This window comes from Leucopleurus acutus, assembly GCF_964270905.1.
Source record: "Leucopleurus acutus genome assembly, chromosome: 4".
In the NCBI taxonomy this organism is placed as follows: domain Eukaryota; kingdom Metazoa; phylum Chordata; class Mammalia; order Artiodactyla; family Delphinidae; genus Leucopleurus; species Leucopleurus acutus.
The window spans coordinates 119507546-119525363 of record NC_139146.1 but is presented as its reverse complement, the minus strand read 5'-3'; the positions used below and the strand labels follow the sequence as shown (position 1 = coordinate 119525363).

At 36.2% G+C, this 17818-nt stretch overlaps 1 protein-coding gene across 7 annotated transcripts in view; it reads left to right on the top strand.

Annotated features, from left to right (window-relative positions):
* The window catches only part of WDFY3 (WD repeat and FYVE domain containing 3), a 261585-nt gene that overhangs the window by 63325 nt on the left and 180442 nt on the right, over positions 1–17818 (top strand). The gene's annotated exons all lie outside the window — the stretch shown is intronic.

Below are 17818 nucleotides of genomic sequence, written 5' to 3'. Positions count from 1 at the left end.
GGATTTGTCTATTAAGTCGAATAACTGAGATTGAGGAAGATGTTTACCCGTTTAAAAGAGCTGACATTTTTAAAGTACCTTTAGATGATTCAGAAGAATACTTTTTATGCAAATCGATTTATGGTAAGTACAAGACATTTTGATGATTATTTAAATCAGAAACCAAAGTAAGCTTTTATTAACATAACCGGAGTTTATGTTCTTGAAAGTAATAATGCTATATTTACTTAACTTATATTCTGTTGTTTCAGCGTTTACTTATTCTCTTTTCACTGCATATTCATTTGGATATTGATACCCATTTATTTGCCTTTTATCATTTCTTAGCTTGAATATAAGTATCATAGTAGAAATTTACTATAGTTCACAATTTTATATTCCATTTAGATACTTTAGTATATATTTAAAATTAATTTTGTGCTAATTTTTTTTGAACAAGAGTTATCAGTTTATAGATCTCAGTGGTTTATAATTTCTCAGATTTTCAAATAGGAAAATCTGTTGACTGAAGTAGAAAATGTAGGAACTGAGAAATTTAAGTTCTGCCCATAACTAAAAGGATGAAGACTAGGGAAGAAATCTTTTAACTTTAGTGAAATGAGTAGAAAGCCACAATCCCAATCCTCAGACTGCAAGAAGACCTGTAAACTTTAGAGCAAATTGAGGAAGTGTGCAAACATCTTAAACGTGGCACAGAGCTCTCCCAAAGTAGGTGGCATAGGGGCTATAGAGTGGCATGCTTGGTGAGGCTGCAAGAAAAGACACATGTACTTTTTATGCAGAAAACAGTGGGAAGACAGAGCAGAGTGGAGGAGACAGTGTACAGAGCTGTTGCCTTGGTATCAGTTGATTCAAAGTGGCTGAAGAGAAGTAAACACTGAATCACAGTGCAGACAATCAACAGCTTAACACTTTCCCCCTCTCTCTGCTTTAGCCTTATTGGCTTCATTATAGTTATCCAACCATGCTAAGCACGTTCTTCCATCCAGCCTTTGATTTTGCTTGTCCCTCAGCCTGGAAAATTCTTCCCCTAGAAATCCTTATGGATTACTCTCTCATTCATTCAAGTTTCTGTTCTGGTGTTAACTCCTTAGAAAAGCATTCCTTGACTGTGCAGACTCAAACAAGCAACCTGGGAATGTTCTGTTTTCAAAGCTTACTTAGTTTTTCTTCATAGCCATTACCATTAGACTTATATATTGGTTTATTTTTTTCCCTCCTTCACTAGAATCTGAGCTCCCAAGGGACACATACTTATTACTATGCCTATATTCCCCCTCTGTATTCTGAGGACCTAGAACACTGCCTGGAACATGGTGGTTGCTTAATAAATGAACACACAGGTCTTCCAGTAGGCAGCAGTATGTACCCTGTACAAACTGGGGAATCCCACACTGAGAGGCTTAAAGGACATCATCACCCAATAGCAATAATTGGTCCCTATTTTGATCCTGATTCATATAAAATAACTATAAAAAATGACATTTATAAAGTAATTGAACATTGAAACACTGGATACTTGATATTAAAGAATATATAGTAGCAGTATGAATCAGTCAGGATTTAGTTGCAGAGAACAGAATCCATTCTAGCCTGTTTAAGCAGAAAGATACTTATTACAGGGTATTCGTGGTTTATGAAGGGATAGAAAGGGCTGAAGAAACAGATTTTAGGCTCATGGTTGACCTTTTATAAACATCTCCTAGTGCTATACCACAGAGCTGGGCCTTCAGGGGAGCTGCTACTTTCTCTATGGATCAGGATACGGTTGCAAGGGTTAGCAAACTATGGCCAACAGGCAAAATCTGGCTTCAACAATATATGTGTGTCCCTCCAGTTAAGAATGACTTTGCATTTTTAAATGGTTGAAAAAATCAAAAGAAGAATAATAGGGTTTAAAAAAAATTATTATTGAGGTATAATTGACATCCAACATTTTATTAGTTTTAGGTTACAGAATGATTAAGTATTTGTATATATTACCATTACAAAAAGTCTAGTTAACATCTATCACCATGCATAGTTTTATTTTTTTTCTTATGATGAGAACTTTAAAGATTTACTTTCTTAGCAACTTTCAAATACATAATACAGTATTATTAACTATAGTTGCCATGCTGTTCATTACATCCTCATGACTTAATCATTTTATAACTGGAAGTTTGTATCTTTTGACTCCGTTTACCCATTTGCCCATTCCCTCCCCCACCGGCCCACCTCTGGCAGCCACCAATCTGTTCTCTGTGCCCATGAGCTTGGTTTTTTTTTTTTTAGATTCCACATATAAGTGAGATCATATGGCATTTGTCTTTCTCTGTCTGACTTATTTCACTTAGCATATGCCCTTAAGGCCCACCCATGTTGTCACAAATGGCAAGATTTCCTTCTTTTTTTTTAATGGCTGAATAATATTTCATTGTGTATATATACACATTTTCTTCATCCCTTCATTTGTCAGTGGACATTTTGGTTGTTTCCATATCTTGGTTGTTGTATATAATGCTGCAGTGAACATGGGGGTACATATATCTTTAGTTAGTGTTAGCTGGTGTTAGTGTTTAGTTAGTGTTAGCGTTTAGTTAGTGTTTTAATTTTCTTCAGATAAATACCCAGGAATGGAATTGCTGGATCATATGGTAGCTTTATTTTAAATTTTTTGAGGAACCTCCATACTGTTTCCATAGTGGCTATACCAACTTACATTCCCACCAACAGTACACAAGGGTTGAATGTTTTGTGGCACCTAAAAATTTTATGAAATTCAAATTTCAGTATCCATACATAAAGTTTTATTAGAACACAGCCATAGTTTTTAATTTACCTGTTGTCTATGGTTGCTTTCACACTACGATGGCAACAGAAAACACATGGCAAAATATTTATTATCTAGCCCTTAAAAAAAAAGTTTGCTAACCCCTGCTCTAGAATACACACATTATTGTGGGCAGCCAAATGTATGTATCACACCCTGCCTCTCAAGCAAACAGGAGGGTAATTACTACTGAAATCTCTGTAGCTTAAAAATGTAAATGTCATCCAGAGTCCTTCACTTCTGCCTTTCAGAATTTGGGCAAGTGGGTTTGATTGGCTGAACCTAAGTGGCAGCAAGAACCTATTTGCACATGAGTCTGTGGAAACCCTGCTCTTTGCTTTACAGCTTCTATAATGTAAACATTCTGCCTAATTCAGTTCTCAATGCCTTTACAGAAGTTATAACCTCTTGCTTCATTTCTTCAGTAAAAGACTAATAGACTTTATCCTCTTCTTTTTGGTTTAATATGGATTCATACTTAATGCAAAAGGCCTGTGATGTTCAACACTGTATAATTTATTACTTTCTTGGACAAAAAACTGTAGAAATTTTAGTATTGATATTATATACATTTATGTTTTATGAGGAACATATGCATAAGCTTCAAGCATAATATTTATATCAGAATAAAAATTTAGTCTTAGCAACCTCACAAGGAATAGACTTTGCCTTTAAAGTAGCAGAGTATGCTAAATCAGGTCAATCAGATAAGGATTCAGGGAAACATTTCCTATGAGAGTATTTTGGTGAAATAATATTTTTAATTTAGATCCTTAGTCATAATCTTGTAACTCTCTGAGGTTAAGTCTAAATATTTTCAACGGTAGGCTTTGGGAAAAAATTAAATAGAAAGGCAGAGTCAGAGCTTAAAGAGAAAAAGAAGAGACATAATGAAGTAAATAAAATATAAGCTTTTAAAGTGCTAGTGAGGCCTAAGCACAGTAGTGTGCTGATAAATGTTTAACAACCGGCTATTCAGGAAAAGACCCCAAGGAACCCCCATTTTTAGTGTTTGTTGATTTCTTTGATATAAATGTTATCTCCATGGCTAGTTTCAGGCTATTAAGGTTTGACAACTGGCTCTCTACAATTTCTGAAAATTTGGCCATCAGCTTTCACGAGCTAGTATGAGCTGGATCCACCACACCACTTAGCTTTGCCTAAGACCAAGGTAAGGAACAGTAGAGGCTGAAGTAGTTGACATTTACATTTATAGTGAATATGCAGGGAAAATATTCCATGAAACCTGAATTTCTCTTTACATCAAAAGCAATCATTTTATAAGGATAATATAAAAGTATATTATTTTATTCATAGAAGAATAAGATGAATAGTTTCTGTCGATGTTGGAGTAAATTTTTTCTAAGGTTATTATCTCATATTATTTTTCTTTAATGGAAAAAATTGCTCAGAACATGTTAAAGTACATATATAATGCATTGTTATATTTAATGGCTGGTAATATATTTTTATTTGTAATTTTACTTCAATGAATTCTGCCAAGAAATTATTTCCTTACTGTTTCTGACTGTTGTTCTATATTTGGGGCTATGTGTTTGAGTGCATGGTGTGAGGATTGGGAAAGACTTGAACCAAAGAGGACAGGGGGGACTTTGCTAGTGGTCCAAGTGGTAAAGAATCCTTCCGCGATGTATGGGATGTGGGTTCCATCCCTGGTTGGGGAACTAAGATCCCACATGCCACAGGGCGACTAAGCCCGTTTACCACAACTGCTGAGCCCGCGCGCCTCCACTAGAGAGCCCGCATGCTGCAAACTACAGAGCCCACACGCTGTGGAGCCCAGACACCACAACTACAGAGCCCATGCGACCTGGAACCTGTGCGGCACAACTAGAGAGAAGCCCACGCTCCGCAACAGAGATTCTGTATGCCGGAACGAAGACCCGACGCAGCCAAAAAATAAATAAATAAATAAGTAAAATAAATATTTAAAAAAAGAGAGAGAACAGAAAATTCAAAGGAAAAGAAAATATAGTTAGGTGTATATAATATTCCCTTGATCTGTCAGATGTGTGTCGAGATACTAAGAACTCTCAGCCAAGATATTACTCATGAATCATATTTCCTGTTGCTAGTCTGGTTATACCCTTGGTGGGAGATACACAGAGTAAACATGGGTTTTGTGTGTTTTTTTTGTTAACTTCTTGGGGACAAAAATACTTGGGTTAATTTTGTCCAAATGTTTTTAGAGAAGAACAAATAGTACTATCATTGCTAGGAATAGTTAGAAAATAAAATCACAGTTGCTTTCCTAAATAAAATTATTTCATAAAGACAAAGAGACAGCTTCCAGTTAATAGGAAGAGCACTGGTCTTCAGGTTACCTGTCTTGAATTCAAATTTCACGTAATGCTAGTTATTGGATTTTTTGGCAAGTTGCTTTCACCTCTCTGAACTTCAGTTTCTTAATCTAATAAAGTCGGCATTGTACCACTTGTGGTAGGGAATAAATGAATACATTTCTGTAAAAATAACTAGCATTGTACTTGGGTATGGATCTTAACTCTGTATTTCCTAGACAAAAACTGACACAGAAGCAGGAAACAAGAGTTCCTTAGGAATTAACTCCAGCCCTGGCTGCTAATTGCTGATGCTGTCCCTGTAGACTCTTAAAATGATTCAAGGGCGGAACGGCTGGTGTTTTCCACTTGGAAAAACTGATTACAAATCATGTATAGAAAAGTTTGTGCGTGAAGCGTTAACATACAGAAAACAAAGCTGCAAAAACCTGATTGTCTAGAATAGCCTGTGGATGGGCAGTGAAGTCTATTTGTTTTCTTCTGCTGTTAAAAATCTTCAAAAAATGTGCTTAATCTTCCCTGATACTCTTCCTCCCCACAGCCCGGCTACTCTGCAGATAGATTAGGTTTCCCTGCTGTGCTTTCTTTCTCCTAGTGTCTTATACTTCCATGGTATAACATGCAACACCTATATCACACCATGGACTCTAAGCTCCATGAAATCAGATATCCTAAAAGAGTTGTCATTTCATAACCAATGGTAAATGTTACATTTGCTAGTTGTTGGTATTCACCACTGTATCCCAAGGATCCACCTAGAGCAACAGTGGCTGACATTTTACGCTTTACTCTTGATTCAGAATATTATAGTGCAGAAGTCATCATCCTCAACCATAATTCCATAGAAAGAATGGCAGATTATGCCAAAGTTGTAATGACTCCAAAATACTAATTGAAAATTGCTTTCTTTTATTAAAGCCATATCTAAGTTACTGAATACTACAGTACCATCTTGGTATTCCCAATGTGATTTCCTGTTGACGAAAACCATGGGTAGGCTTCTCTGAGGATTGGAAGAAGCTCAGATTTATTTTGTTTTTAAAAACTGCACAATTTATTTTGACATAATAAAGAACCCAGTTTTATTTCCCATTTTTTTCTCCGATAGTGGAAATCTTTCTGGATCTGAGGGAAGTTGACTGATTTGGCTCTTCCCTCTCTGAGTCAGGTCCTGTTTCCTTATAGCTTATGATAGGTGGCAAGTTATCATCACTGGCCAACCAAGAGAGTTATTCCCTCCTCCCCAAGAGGATGGACGAGTCGATCCAGACTTTATTTTGTTTATACCATTCTAACAGTCACGAATGTTAAAACAAAACAAAACAAAACAAACAAAAACCAGGAAACTTTTAGCCAAATATTCCTACAGATACCAGTTTTTTTCTTGTTGCTTATGGAGCAGATAAAATTTCCTTTAAGGAATTTTTTTTTTTTTTTTTGCTCTACGCGGGCCTCTCACTGTTGTGGCCTCTCCCGTCGCGGAGCACAGGCTCCGGATGCGCAGGCCCAGCGGCCATGGCTCACGGGCCCAGACGCTCCGCGGCATGTGGGATCCTCCCGGACCGGGGCACGAACCCGTGTCCCCTGCATCGGCAGGCGGGCTCTCAACCACTGCGCCGCCAGGGAAGCCCAAAGGAAATTTTTTAATGTCAGAGGAATAAAAAGGCTATATTGAGGAAATGGCTTTAGAAAAAAACCCTAGTTGTATCTGATTTAAATATGGTTTCATTGAGAGTCATTCAAGAAATGAAAAAGTTGTTATTTAAGTAATTTTAGTTGTCTAATATAAATACATAGTTCTTATATAAAACAGTGATTTGTTGGGCTTAGTTTAACTAAATTCAAAAGTACTGGAAGGTAATTAATTATTTCCTTTAAAGAGCCGCACATTTAGTGAGGGACAGGCACAACCCTTCTGAAGCATTTGGTATTGTCTTTCATTCATATGTGTTCTTGAAAAATACTTGTTTTGTGTGTATGTATATCTAATATTCAAGAACTGGTATGTAATATATATTTCATCCTATTTCTTAGTTCCTTTCACTCATCATTATGTTTTTAAGATGCATTCATGTGAAATATATACTTTTAAATGAATATGAATGATTGTACATCAACCTGGTTTTACTTACTCAGTTTGTTAGTGATGGGCAGTGATATGGACCTCCAAATAGCCTACAAGTCCCCAGTCACCACAAATAACAGTTCAGTATACATACATTTACAAGTTCTCACCCTTAAGAATTTCTTTGGGATATATGCTGAGGAGCAGAATGCAATACTGAGTAATACACACTGCCCTTTAGATCCTCTGTCTGTTTTCCGTCAGTCATATATGTGGGTCCTGTCCACATCTCCAAGAACACAGGGCATTTTCCAGCTTTCTGCTTGTTGCTAATCTAGTAGGTATAAAGCGGCCTTTCCTTATTTTAGTCTGCATTTCTTTGATTACCAAGTAAATTAAAATATCTCTTGTTACGTTTGATAGCCTTCCATTTTGCTTGTTCATATCCTTTTAAATTGGGATTGCTATATTTTTCTTGTTGATTTGGGAATTCCTTGTAAATTCTAAGTTATAATCCCTTCAGTTTTAGACATTTCAAATATCTTCTCCCATTGTGTTATCTCTCTTTTTGCTTGGTTCACAATGTTCTTTACTGAGCCAAAGTATTTAATTTTGATGTAATCACATTCATTTTATTTTTGCTTATGACATGCAGCTCTGAACTTATGCTTAAGAAATTTTTACATGATTCATAAAGATATCCTTATATATTTTCTTCTCTTAACTTTGTAGTTTTACCCACCTTTGTGTGTGGCTGTAGGTGTGAGTCTAATATATTTTATTCTAAGAGTTTGTCACTTTCCCAATACCATCTACATAACAATCACACCCTTTTCCTGTGACCTTTATCATGTATTAGGTTCCCAATACATATGAGGATCTGTTTCTGAGCTCTCTCATCTGTACTTTGGTTTGTTTGTTCTTATGTCAGTCATATGTCAGTCACCCACTGGTTTTATTACCATGGTTTGGTAGAGGACTGTCTTTGAAATTTAAAATTATATGATTTAATTTTCAAGCTTCATGAAGTTTCAGCAAGTTTCACTGTTACCTCTTATCTTCCTTAAAGACATTTATGTTATGTTTAACAATCTAACTAGTAACTGTTATGATCCTTGAAACATATGTATTGGAAATTCTTGATCAATTTCTTTAAATATTATTGTATTCCAATTCAAAATCCACTTAAAAAATATAATTAAATATAATTGTTTCATGGGTCTCTGTTTTTCTCATTTTGTTTAAAGTGTTAAATTTTGCTTTTTAGGAACAATCGATTTGAAATTAAATGAGTTGTTATCTGAAGTTCAAGAGTATATTAAATGGTATAAAAATTTTTAATCATTCAAAAATTAAAAATAAGTGAAATTTTTTAAAAACCTGGATATATAATAGCAAGTTTCATTGTAGGAATAGTTACTTTGAAAAACAGGTCCAAATATTTCAAGTAATCAAAGTTGGTGTAGCTCTCAGTACTTTTGAATGAATTAATATATGTTCTACTAGGAACATAAATGTATGCATAAACGAAAATGTCTTGGGATGACTCACTTTTGACCACAGGATAACTTTCCTGAATGTAATTTCAAAAAGAAAAATAAATATGAAAAATAATCTATCTTTTCTTGAATCTCAAGTCTTTGCCTGCTGCTGTTCCCTACCTAGTAAATTTTGCTTAAAACCAATTGTAATTTTTAGAATGTTGTATGTGCTTTGTAGGTGGAAGGCGGTTAGAAACATGAAACCCTGTACCCTTTATTTATTGAAAATTTTATTTCTTATAGCTTATATTTTCTGTTTAAGCAACTCTTCTGTTTAGGCTTTTGGATTCAAAAGCCCAGACATTTGAGATAAGATAACTAGGTGATGTATTTAATTTTAACCTCCAGTGCTAAACCTGCTAGCAGATATCAAAACTAGGAGATTTTAGTTGTAAGGTCTTTACCCTTGTCCCTCAGCTCTAGTTGAGATGTTAATTGTGAAATATAAAAGGAGCAGAATGAGAAGAATAGCTAATGTGCTTGATCCTTCAGTCCTGAAAGAAAAATCAGGGCTTTTTTAAATTGTTCCCCCAAATAATGAGAGTTTGGCTTTATTATAGAATGTTTAAAATAAATAAACAAACCTAGGAAATAGCCATCTCCCCAGTGTCAGGGGGTCAGTTCATTCAAGGTAGTATTTTATGTATTTTATTACATGGCATTCCTTCTAAGAGGAAGATGAGACTACTATAAGAAAAATATGGTAAACTGGGTTGTACTATGCAGGATTATTCACTTTAGTAACTTACTTCCCAAGAATAACAGACAGTATATTTTAAATATTATTGTTAATATTTCAGATGGATTTATAAAATCTATTAAATAACAAACTGATAAGAATAGCATTTTTCCTCTCATTCTTCCCCAAAGGCATTTTTTAAAATAGGCTACATGTGAACAACAGTGAAATGATATAATTGGGACATGGCTATTTGTGGTAATCATTCTTATGTTTTGCTCCGGTGGAAGAATAGAGAAACATAGCTTTCTTATTCTTTTCTCCCCTCCTTTCTTTTCAGCCTCTTTAGTCTTCAACCCCCATCCTTCAACCCCTTTAGTGAGAATGCACCTGTACCCCTTAGCCATGAGACATTTTTGTGTTTCATTTGTAGAAGATCTAATGCCAAAATTATAAGGAAGCAATAACACTGATTAGCAAAGGGTTATATCTGGTAACACATAATTTTTTTGTCCTTAAGATTTATATCAGTACCACCTTTGATATTTTAAAGTATGTTCTTTAAAGATTCCATAAGTTTCCTAATTGTTTTCATTCATATACCTCTATTAAGTGAATAAAGAGTATTTAAAATAATTATGATAGAGGAGTTTCTGGAAAATTTAACAAATAAGGTGTCAGTAGGAAGATTTCCTGCCTCACTCCATCCATCCAACTATTCACCCAGCCATCCATAATACATTTATTAATTATCTAAAGTGTTTCAGGTACTGTGGCAAATACCAAAAAGTTGATTATAAAAAACACACGTCACTGACCTCACACTAGGTTCATTTTCAAGGAATGATGGAAAAGCTTTCTGTTCACTGGAAATACCCTCCATAAATCCTAGGATGTTTTTACTGTACCTGGGGTAGGTTGAGAAATACCCTTATACGGGGTCAGACTAGGTTATTGGCTGTTGACTGTTAGCATAACCCTTGTGGAGAGGCTTGATGTGGATATTAAGTGCATGTTTTTCTAGGGGATGAGAATGAGTATTTGTGGATTTGGGGTGCATCAGACATACAGGGTAAATGAACAAACATCCGTACAACAAGGAACAAAGAGCAGACAGAAAATTGTGTATTGATTTCCATTTCCTTTATTTACTGATGAGGTTATGCAGCCTTTGGTATATTTGTGGTCATTCATTTTCCTTTTTTTGTGAAATGCTTGTCTTTTGTCCATTATTGTATTGGATGGTTTGCCTTTCTCTCATTGATTTGTAGCTGTTCTTTACATATTTTGGATCTAATGCTTTTTTTGTTATTTATAGGTGTTGCAAATATTTCATTCCCAATTTGTGGCTTGTGTTTTCTGTTAATTTTTCATGTACAGAAGTTTTTAGTTTTGATAAGGTTGTGTGTGTGTGGTTCTTTTTTTTAAGACATTCTTCCTTACCCTGAGATTATAAAGATATTTTCCAACATTTTCTTCTAAATATTTTAAAAGTTTTGCTTTTCAAATTAATGTCTTAATTGCTTTGGTGGCAAGGACATGGTGAATATAAGCTACTGAAAGCAGAGCTACGTGGCTGGAGCAGAGAGAGATTCAGGTGGGATGGGGAGTGCCTTGATAAATATTTCTTTGAATCAGTGATCAAGTTGCTACTGCAGAGTTAGGTTTAAATTGTTTTGGAATTAAATAAGGTCCTGAACTATTCATGATAGATTGCCAGGCAGTAAAAAAATCTGAGTAGGCCATTTCCAGAAGAGGAAAGACCATGTGGGAAAAGCAACAAGGGTTTGAAATTGCATGGCCTGTTCAGGGAACAGAACTTAGGTGATGTGGTGTGAGCCGAAGCTGAGAGGAGGGATATTGCAGAAGATGGAGCTTCAAAATTAGATGGACAACAGATTTTGAGGAGCCTTTTATACCTTGCAAAGGGTTTTGACTCTACCTCATTGTAGGCGATTGTGTCTTTTTTCTTTTTTAATAAATTTATTTATTTATTTTTGGCTGCGTTGGGTCTTCGTTGCTGTGCGCGGGCTTTCTCTAGTTGCGGCGAGCAGAGGCTACTCTTCCTTGCGGTGCGCGGGCTTCTCACCGTGGTGGCTTCTCTTGCTGCGGAGCATGGGCTCTAGGCATGCGGGCTTCAGTAGTTGTGGCGCACGGGCATAGTACTTGCGGCTCGCGGGCTCTAGAGCGCAGGCTCAGTAATTGTGGCGCACGGGCTTAGTTGCTCCGTGGCATGTGGAATCTTCCCGGACCAGGGCTCAAACCCGTGTCCCCTGCATTGGCAGGCGGATTCTTAATGACTGCGCCACCAGGGAAGCCCCCGATTGTGTCATTTTTAAGGAAAGTTATATACTGATCTGTTTGGAATTTTAGAAAAAGTACAGCCACTCCATGGAGGTGGTTAAAAACTGGAGTTGGTACCCCACAGCAACTTGCATATAGTAAGCAGACACTTAAGAAATTTCAACAATGGCATTGCTCAGAAACTATTTAGAATTTTTTCCCCATAATCAGCTTCAGAGTCTGCAATGCATTCTTTTGAATATTAGTGGTGAATTTTCAGTCTTTTTGAAAGGATTTGATATTTAGTAATCTGCAGAAGTTACTTGGGGGAAGTTTGGAAACTAAGGCAAATGAGCAAGCTGGGTAATTCCACTTTTGGTAAAACATGATACATGATGACACTAAGTTTTAGATATAGCTTATAAAATGCCTTGAAAGCAATCTTTAAAGAGGAATTTTTAAAAGTATTTTGAACCATGTCAGCATCATTATGTGAATATAACCTTCTAAGATAACTAATGGGTGGGGCAAAATTTATCTGAATGTATAAATGTTGATGTTTTTATAAAAATAAAAGTATAGGAACTCACAGTTTTAAACCCTCATTACCATTATTATTTTTGTTGATATCATTATTTTATTACTTTTTTCTTTCATTTGTGAGGTTTTACTAATATAATTCTGCATAATCTTTTGCATTTGTCATTTTCCTTTCATTGCTTTCAGACCGCAGCATATATTCCAGCTCATTCCGTGATGATTTGTTATCAATACTGGGGAGCTGACCTCTTCTTTTTGATATTCCTTTGTTGTTGATGCACCAATTCCCTGTGGAGGATTCCACTTATTGCCTTTTGTTTTGTCATCCTCTGCTTACCAACCAACCCTAACTATTAATAGTGATTTTTTTTTTCTGCTTCTGCCCCTGCATTCACATTCATAGTTCTTACTTTCCAAATTTATACCAGTTTTCCCTGAATACTTTTATTCCTATGGAGTACTTAACACCTCCCAATAAAAATAGTCATATGGTAATGGTTTATTACTTTTTCAAGTAATAAAACTGAATTTAAACAAACCATAAAGAAGAAAGTAGTCATCTAAGCCTTCTTTGTTTTAAAATAAACAGATAAGGAATTTAGAGAAAATTCTTTCTCTTTGGCCTGTTTTAAATTAACCTTAACTTATTTTTGGCTTGAGCTGCCTCTAATTCATTCATTGTCTAAACTTTTATTGATCACTTTTTACTCATTTGTTAATCATGTATTGCTTGTATCTTTTTTGCCAGGCACTGTGTTAGACACTGAGGGAAGAAGTTGCATAGGACATGATCTTTGCCTTCCATAATCTTATTTGTCTAGTGTTGGAAAAAGATAAACAAAATAACAGTTACATAACAAGGTGAGAAATGCTATAATAAAAATATGCCCAGGATTGTATGGGAAAAGAAGGGAACAACTTTATTAAACTGAGAGATTAGGGAATGCTTTCTAGAAGAGGGGACAGTTGAGCTGAGATTTGCAGGATGATTAGTAATTAGCTAAATGTAGAATTGCAGGGGGAAGGCCTACCACTCCCACCCCAGGAAGGGTATATGAAGGCACAGAACTGTGAAGGCACATCAGGGAGACGTGCAGGAGACAAAGCGTGGGTGGAATAAAGAGGAGGGTTAGATCCAGGGGCCAGATAATGAAGAGCCTTGAAAGTTGTACTTTCCCTTAAAGCTATGGGAATTGTTGCTACATTCATTTGTTCATTTCTACTCTGTACTAAATCCTCAGCTAGTTGTTAAGCATTTGGAGAGCATAGCCTGCTTTTAGGGAATTCGTAATTTAATGAGAGATACTGATAATTAAGCAGAAAGAAATGATCTTTATTTAAGCAACTTGGTAACTTTTCAACTAAGAACAAATGGTTGTCAATGTACTTTTTTCCTGGAGATGTTTAAGAACTTCGACGTTTATGAACTGTGAAGACTTTCTATACGACGAAAACTAGGACATAACTTTTTAAAATTTTTATGTGTAATATGTAATTTTTTGTGAGGAATAGTAAAAGTAGCACATCCGGAATTCAGAATGTGTGTACATAAAATATGATGCTACCATATAGTAGGTGTATGACCATATGTAAGCCTTTTAACATTTATTTACCCACCACCTACTATGAACTATACAAAGTTAAATAAGATTTGGTTCCCACCACTGAAGACATGATAAATTAGTGGGAGTAAATAACCACTAATTGGTATATGTTTGTTACAGTAGAATAGCAGTAAGAATAGCTGTCGCTTACTGAGCACCAGTGCCAGACATTACCCTAAAGCGTTTTCTGTGTAGTACCGCATTTGGTGAATTACACTACACCGCCACTCTGGCCTAGGTTCTGATAGTTACTCTCTTCTTACACTTGAGGAATCTGATACACAAGGATGGTGACTGACCTGCTGAAGTTACGCAGCTGGTAAATGGTGCAGCTAGGATTTGAATCCAGGCAATTAGTTGCAAAGCCTCTGTAACCACTATACTATACTGTCTCTCTTAATGAATATTTTATGCCAGACTATTAAAGTACCATGGTAGGATAAAACAACAAATTCTGCCTGGAGGTTTGGGAAAGACTTCTCTGAGAAGGCGGACTGAGAGCTTAGCTGCTAGGAAAAGTGGAAGAGGGGCCTTCCTTGGCAGAGAGAACACCATACACAAACACACAGAGGGCTAAAGAAACCAACAAGGCTGGGAGATACTTTCAGTGGAGCAGAATTTAGAGCAAAGAAGGTGGCTTAGTGAGAGAGGGGGCTAGAAATATAAATGGGGCCAGAATGTCTAAGAATTTAGATATTAGATTAAGATGCTTCAGTTTATTCTTAGGCAATAGAGAATCAGTAGAGGTTTTCAATCAGAGAAATGGTATATCTGCTTTGTTTTTCAGAAGAAAACTGAGGAGCTGTAGGGAAGATGCACTCAAGACAGGGGCACCGGTCATATGGTAGTGAGACTGAGACTAATTTTATCCATCGTTTCAAAGAACCAGGCTTTGGTTTTTTTGATTTTCTCTGTTTTGCTCGTTTTCAATTTAATTGATTTGTTGCCCTCATTTATTTCTTTTCTTTTGCTTCCTTTAAGCTTAAATCGCTCATATTTTTCTAGTTTCCTAAGGTGGAAGGTTAGGCTATTTTTTATATCTTTTGTAGTATATGTTTTTAGTGCTACAAATTTTCCTCTAAGAACAGCTTTCACTGCATTTTATGCATTTTGATAAGTTATATTTTTATGCAGTTTAAAATGTTTAAAAATTTCTTTTGACACTTCTTTGTCTCATGTTATTTAGATGCATGTTGTTTAATTTCCAAATATTTGGGGGGTTTCCAGCTGTCTTTTGTTACTGATTTTCTGTTCAATTCCACTGTAATCTGATAGCATATTTGGTATGATTTCTATTCTTTTGAATTTGTTAAGGTGTGTTTACAGCTCAGTATGTGATCTGTCTTTTTTTAAATTTATATTTGGCTGCGTTGGGTCTTCATTGCTGTGCTCAGGCTTTCTCTAGTTGCGGCGAGTGGGGGTTACTCTTCATTGCGGTGCGTGGGCTTCTCATTGCGGTGGGTGGCATCTCTTGTCGCGGAGCACGGGCTTAAGGCATGCGGGCTTCAGTAGTTGTGGCTCATGGGCTCTAGAGCGCAGGCTCCGTAGTTGTGGCACACAGGCTTAGTTGCTCCACTGCATGTGGGATCTTCCCGGACCAGGGATGGAACCCGTGTACCCTGCATTGGCAGGCAGAATCTTAACCACCATGCCACCAGGGAAGTCCCTGTGATCTGTCTTGGTGAATGTTCCATGTGAGTTTGAGAAGAATGTGAGTTCTGCTGTTGTTGGATGGAGTGTTCTGAAAATATCAACTATAGTTCTGGTTGGTTGATAGTACTGTTCAGTAAACTGTATTGATTTCCTGCACACTTGATCTATCAGTTATTGTATGAGGGCTGTTGAAGTCCCCAACTCCAAAGTGGATTTGTTTTTTTCTTCCTTCAGTTCTATCAGTGCTTGCCACATGTGGGATTTTCATGTTAGGCTTATACATGTTAAGGATTGCTAAGTCTTCTTAGAGAATTGACCCTTTTGTCAGTATGTAATACCTCTAACTATCCCCGATAGTTTTCCTTGTTGTAAAGACTGTTGTCTAAAATTAATATAGTTACTCCAGCTTTCTTTTGACTGGAGTTAGCATGGTTTACCTTTCTCCATCTCTTTACTTTCAGTCTATCTGATTAGTTAAAGCGGCTTTCTTATAGACACTATATAGTTGAGATGTGTTTTTTAATTCACTCTGACCTTCTGTCTTTTAATTGGTGCATTTAGTCCAGTCACATTTAAAGTGAGTTTTGATATAGTTGGATTAATATCTGTCTTGTTTAAAACTTTCGTATTTGTTGCATTTGTTATTTGGTTCTTCCTACTCCCCTTCTGTCTTCTCTGGTTTTAACTGAGCATTTTACATGTTTTCCTTTTATCTCCTCTCTCTGTGTATCAATTAAACTTTTTAAAAAAAAATTTAGTGGTTGCCCTAGAGTGAACATTTTTTTTTACTAATATTCATCTACCTTCAAATAACACTTTATTACTGAGGTATGGTATGGGTATCTTATAAAAGTATTCCCAGTTCCTTATGACATTGCTGTTATTCATCTTACTAATTCAGAAACTTTAAGCACCCAGTGCATTATCACTATTATTACTTTAAAAACAATCTTTTAGATCAGTTAAGGATAATAAAACAATTTTATTTTACCTTCATTTATTCCTTCTCTGACACCCTTCTCTTTATTATGTAGATAGAGACATACCCTGGAGATATTCCAGACCACCTCAATAAAGCAAGTCCCACCAATTTTTTGGTTCCCCAATGCATATAATATTTATGTTTACACTATACTGTAGTATATTGAGTGTGCAATAACATTCTGTCTAAAAAAGTATACATACCTTAATTTACTTTTACTCCTAAAAGAGTAAAATAATCTTTTACTCCTAAAAGACCATCATCTAACAACACAGGGTTGCCACAAACCTTCAATTGGTAAAAACAAAACAAAACAAAACAAAGAAAAAACAAACCTCAATTTATGAAGCGTAATAAAACACAGTATGCCTGTACAATTTTCTGACCTATATCATTTTTTTCTCCCCAAACAGCTATTAATATTTCTGGTATGGCATGTCACCTCACAATACTTTCACATTTTTTGAGTGTCTGAGAAATTCTTTATTCTTTCTTCACCTTTTTTTTTTTTTTTAAGATTTATGTATTATTTATTTATTTATTTTAGGCTGCATCAAGTCTTAGTTGTGGCACGTGAGATCTTTGTTGAGGCATGCGGGATCTTTCGTTGGGGCATACAGCCTTCTCTCTAGTTGTGGCACGCAGGCTCCAGGGCATGTGGGCTCACTAATTGAGGTGCGTGGGCTCACTAGTTGAGGTGCGTGAGCTCAATAGTTGTGGCGTGTGGGCTGAGGTTGCCCCGTGGCACGTGGGATCCCAGTTCCCCGACAAGGGATCGAACCGGCGTCCCCTGCATTGTAAGGCAGATTTTTTTTACCACTGGACCACCAGGGAGGTCCCTGATAATTTCATTGGATATAGAATTCTAGGCTGGCGGATTTTTCTTCCAACATTTTAAATATTCAGTATTTCCTTTCATTCTTTTCTTGCTTGAACGTTTTGGATGAGAAGTCCACTATAATATTCGTCCTTGTCCTTTTATAGGTAAGGTTTTCCTCCTCCTCCCACCCCCTCACCCCAGTCCCTTTCAAGAGTCTCTCCTTATCTTTGACCTTCTATAGTTTGAATATGATATGCTTAAATGTACTCTTTTAGGCATTTAATCTTGATATTCTCTGAGCTTTCTGTATCGGTGGTTTGGTGTCTGTCATTAATTTTGCAAAGTACTTAGACATTATTACTTCAAATATGCCACTCCTCCCTTTTCTCTTCTCCTTCTGGAAGCTGATTTATCTTCAGGCTCACTGATTCTTTCCTTGGCCATATCGTCTACTACTGAGCTCATCAAAGCATTCTTCATAATTGTTACAGTGCTTTTGATTTCTTGCATTTCCTTTT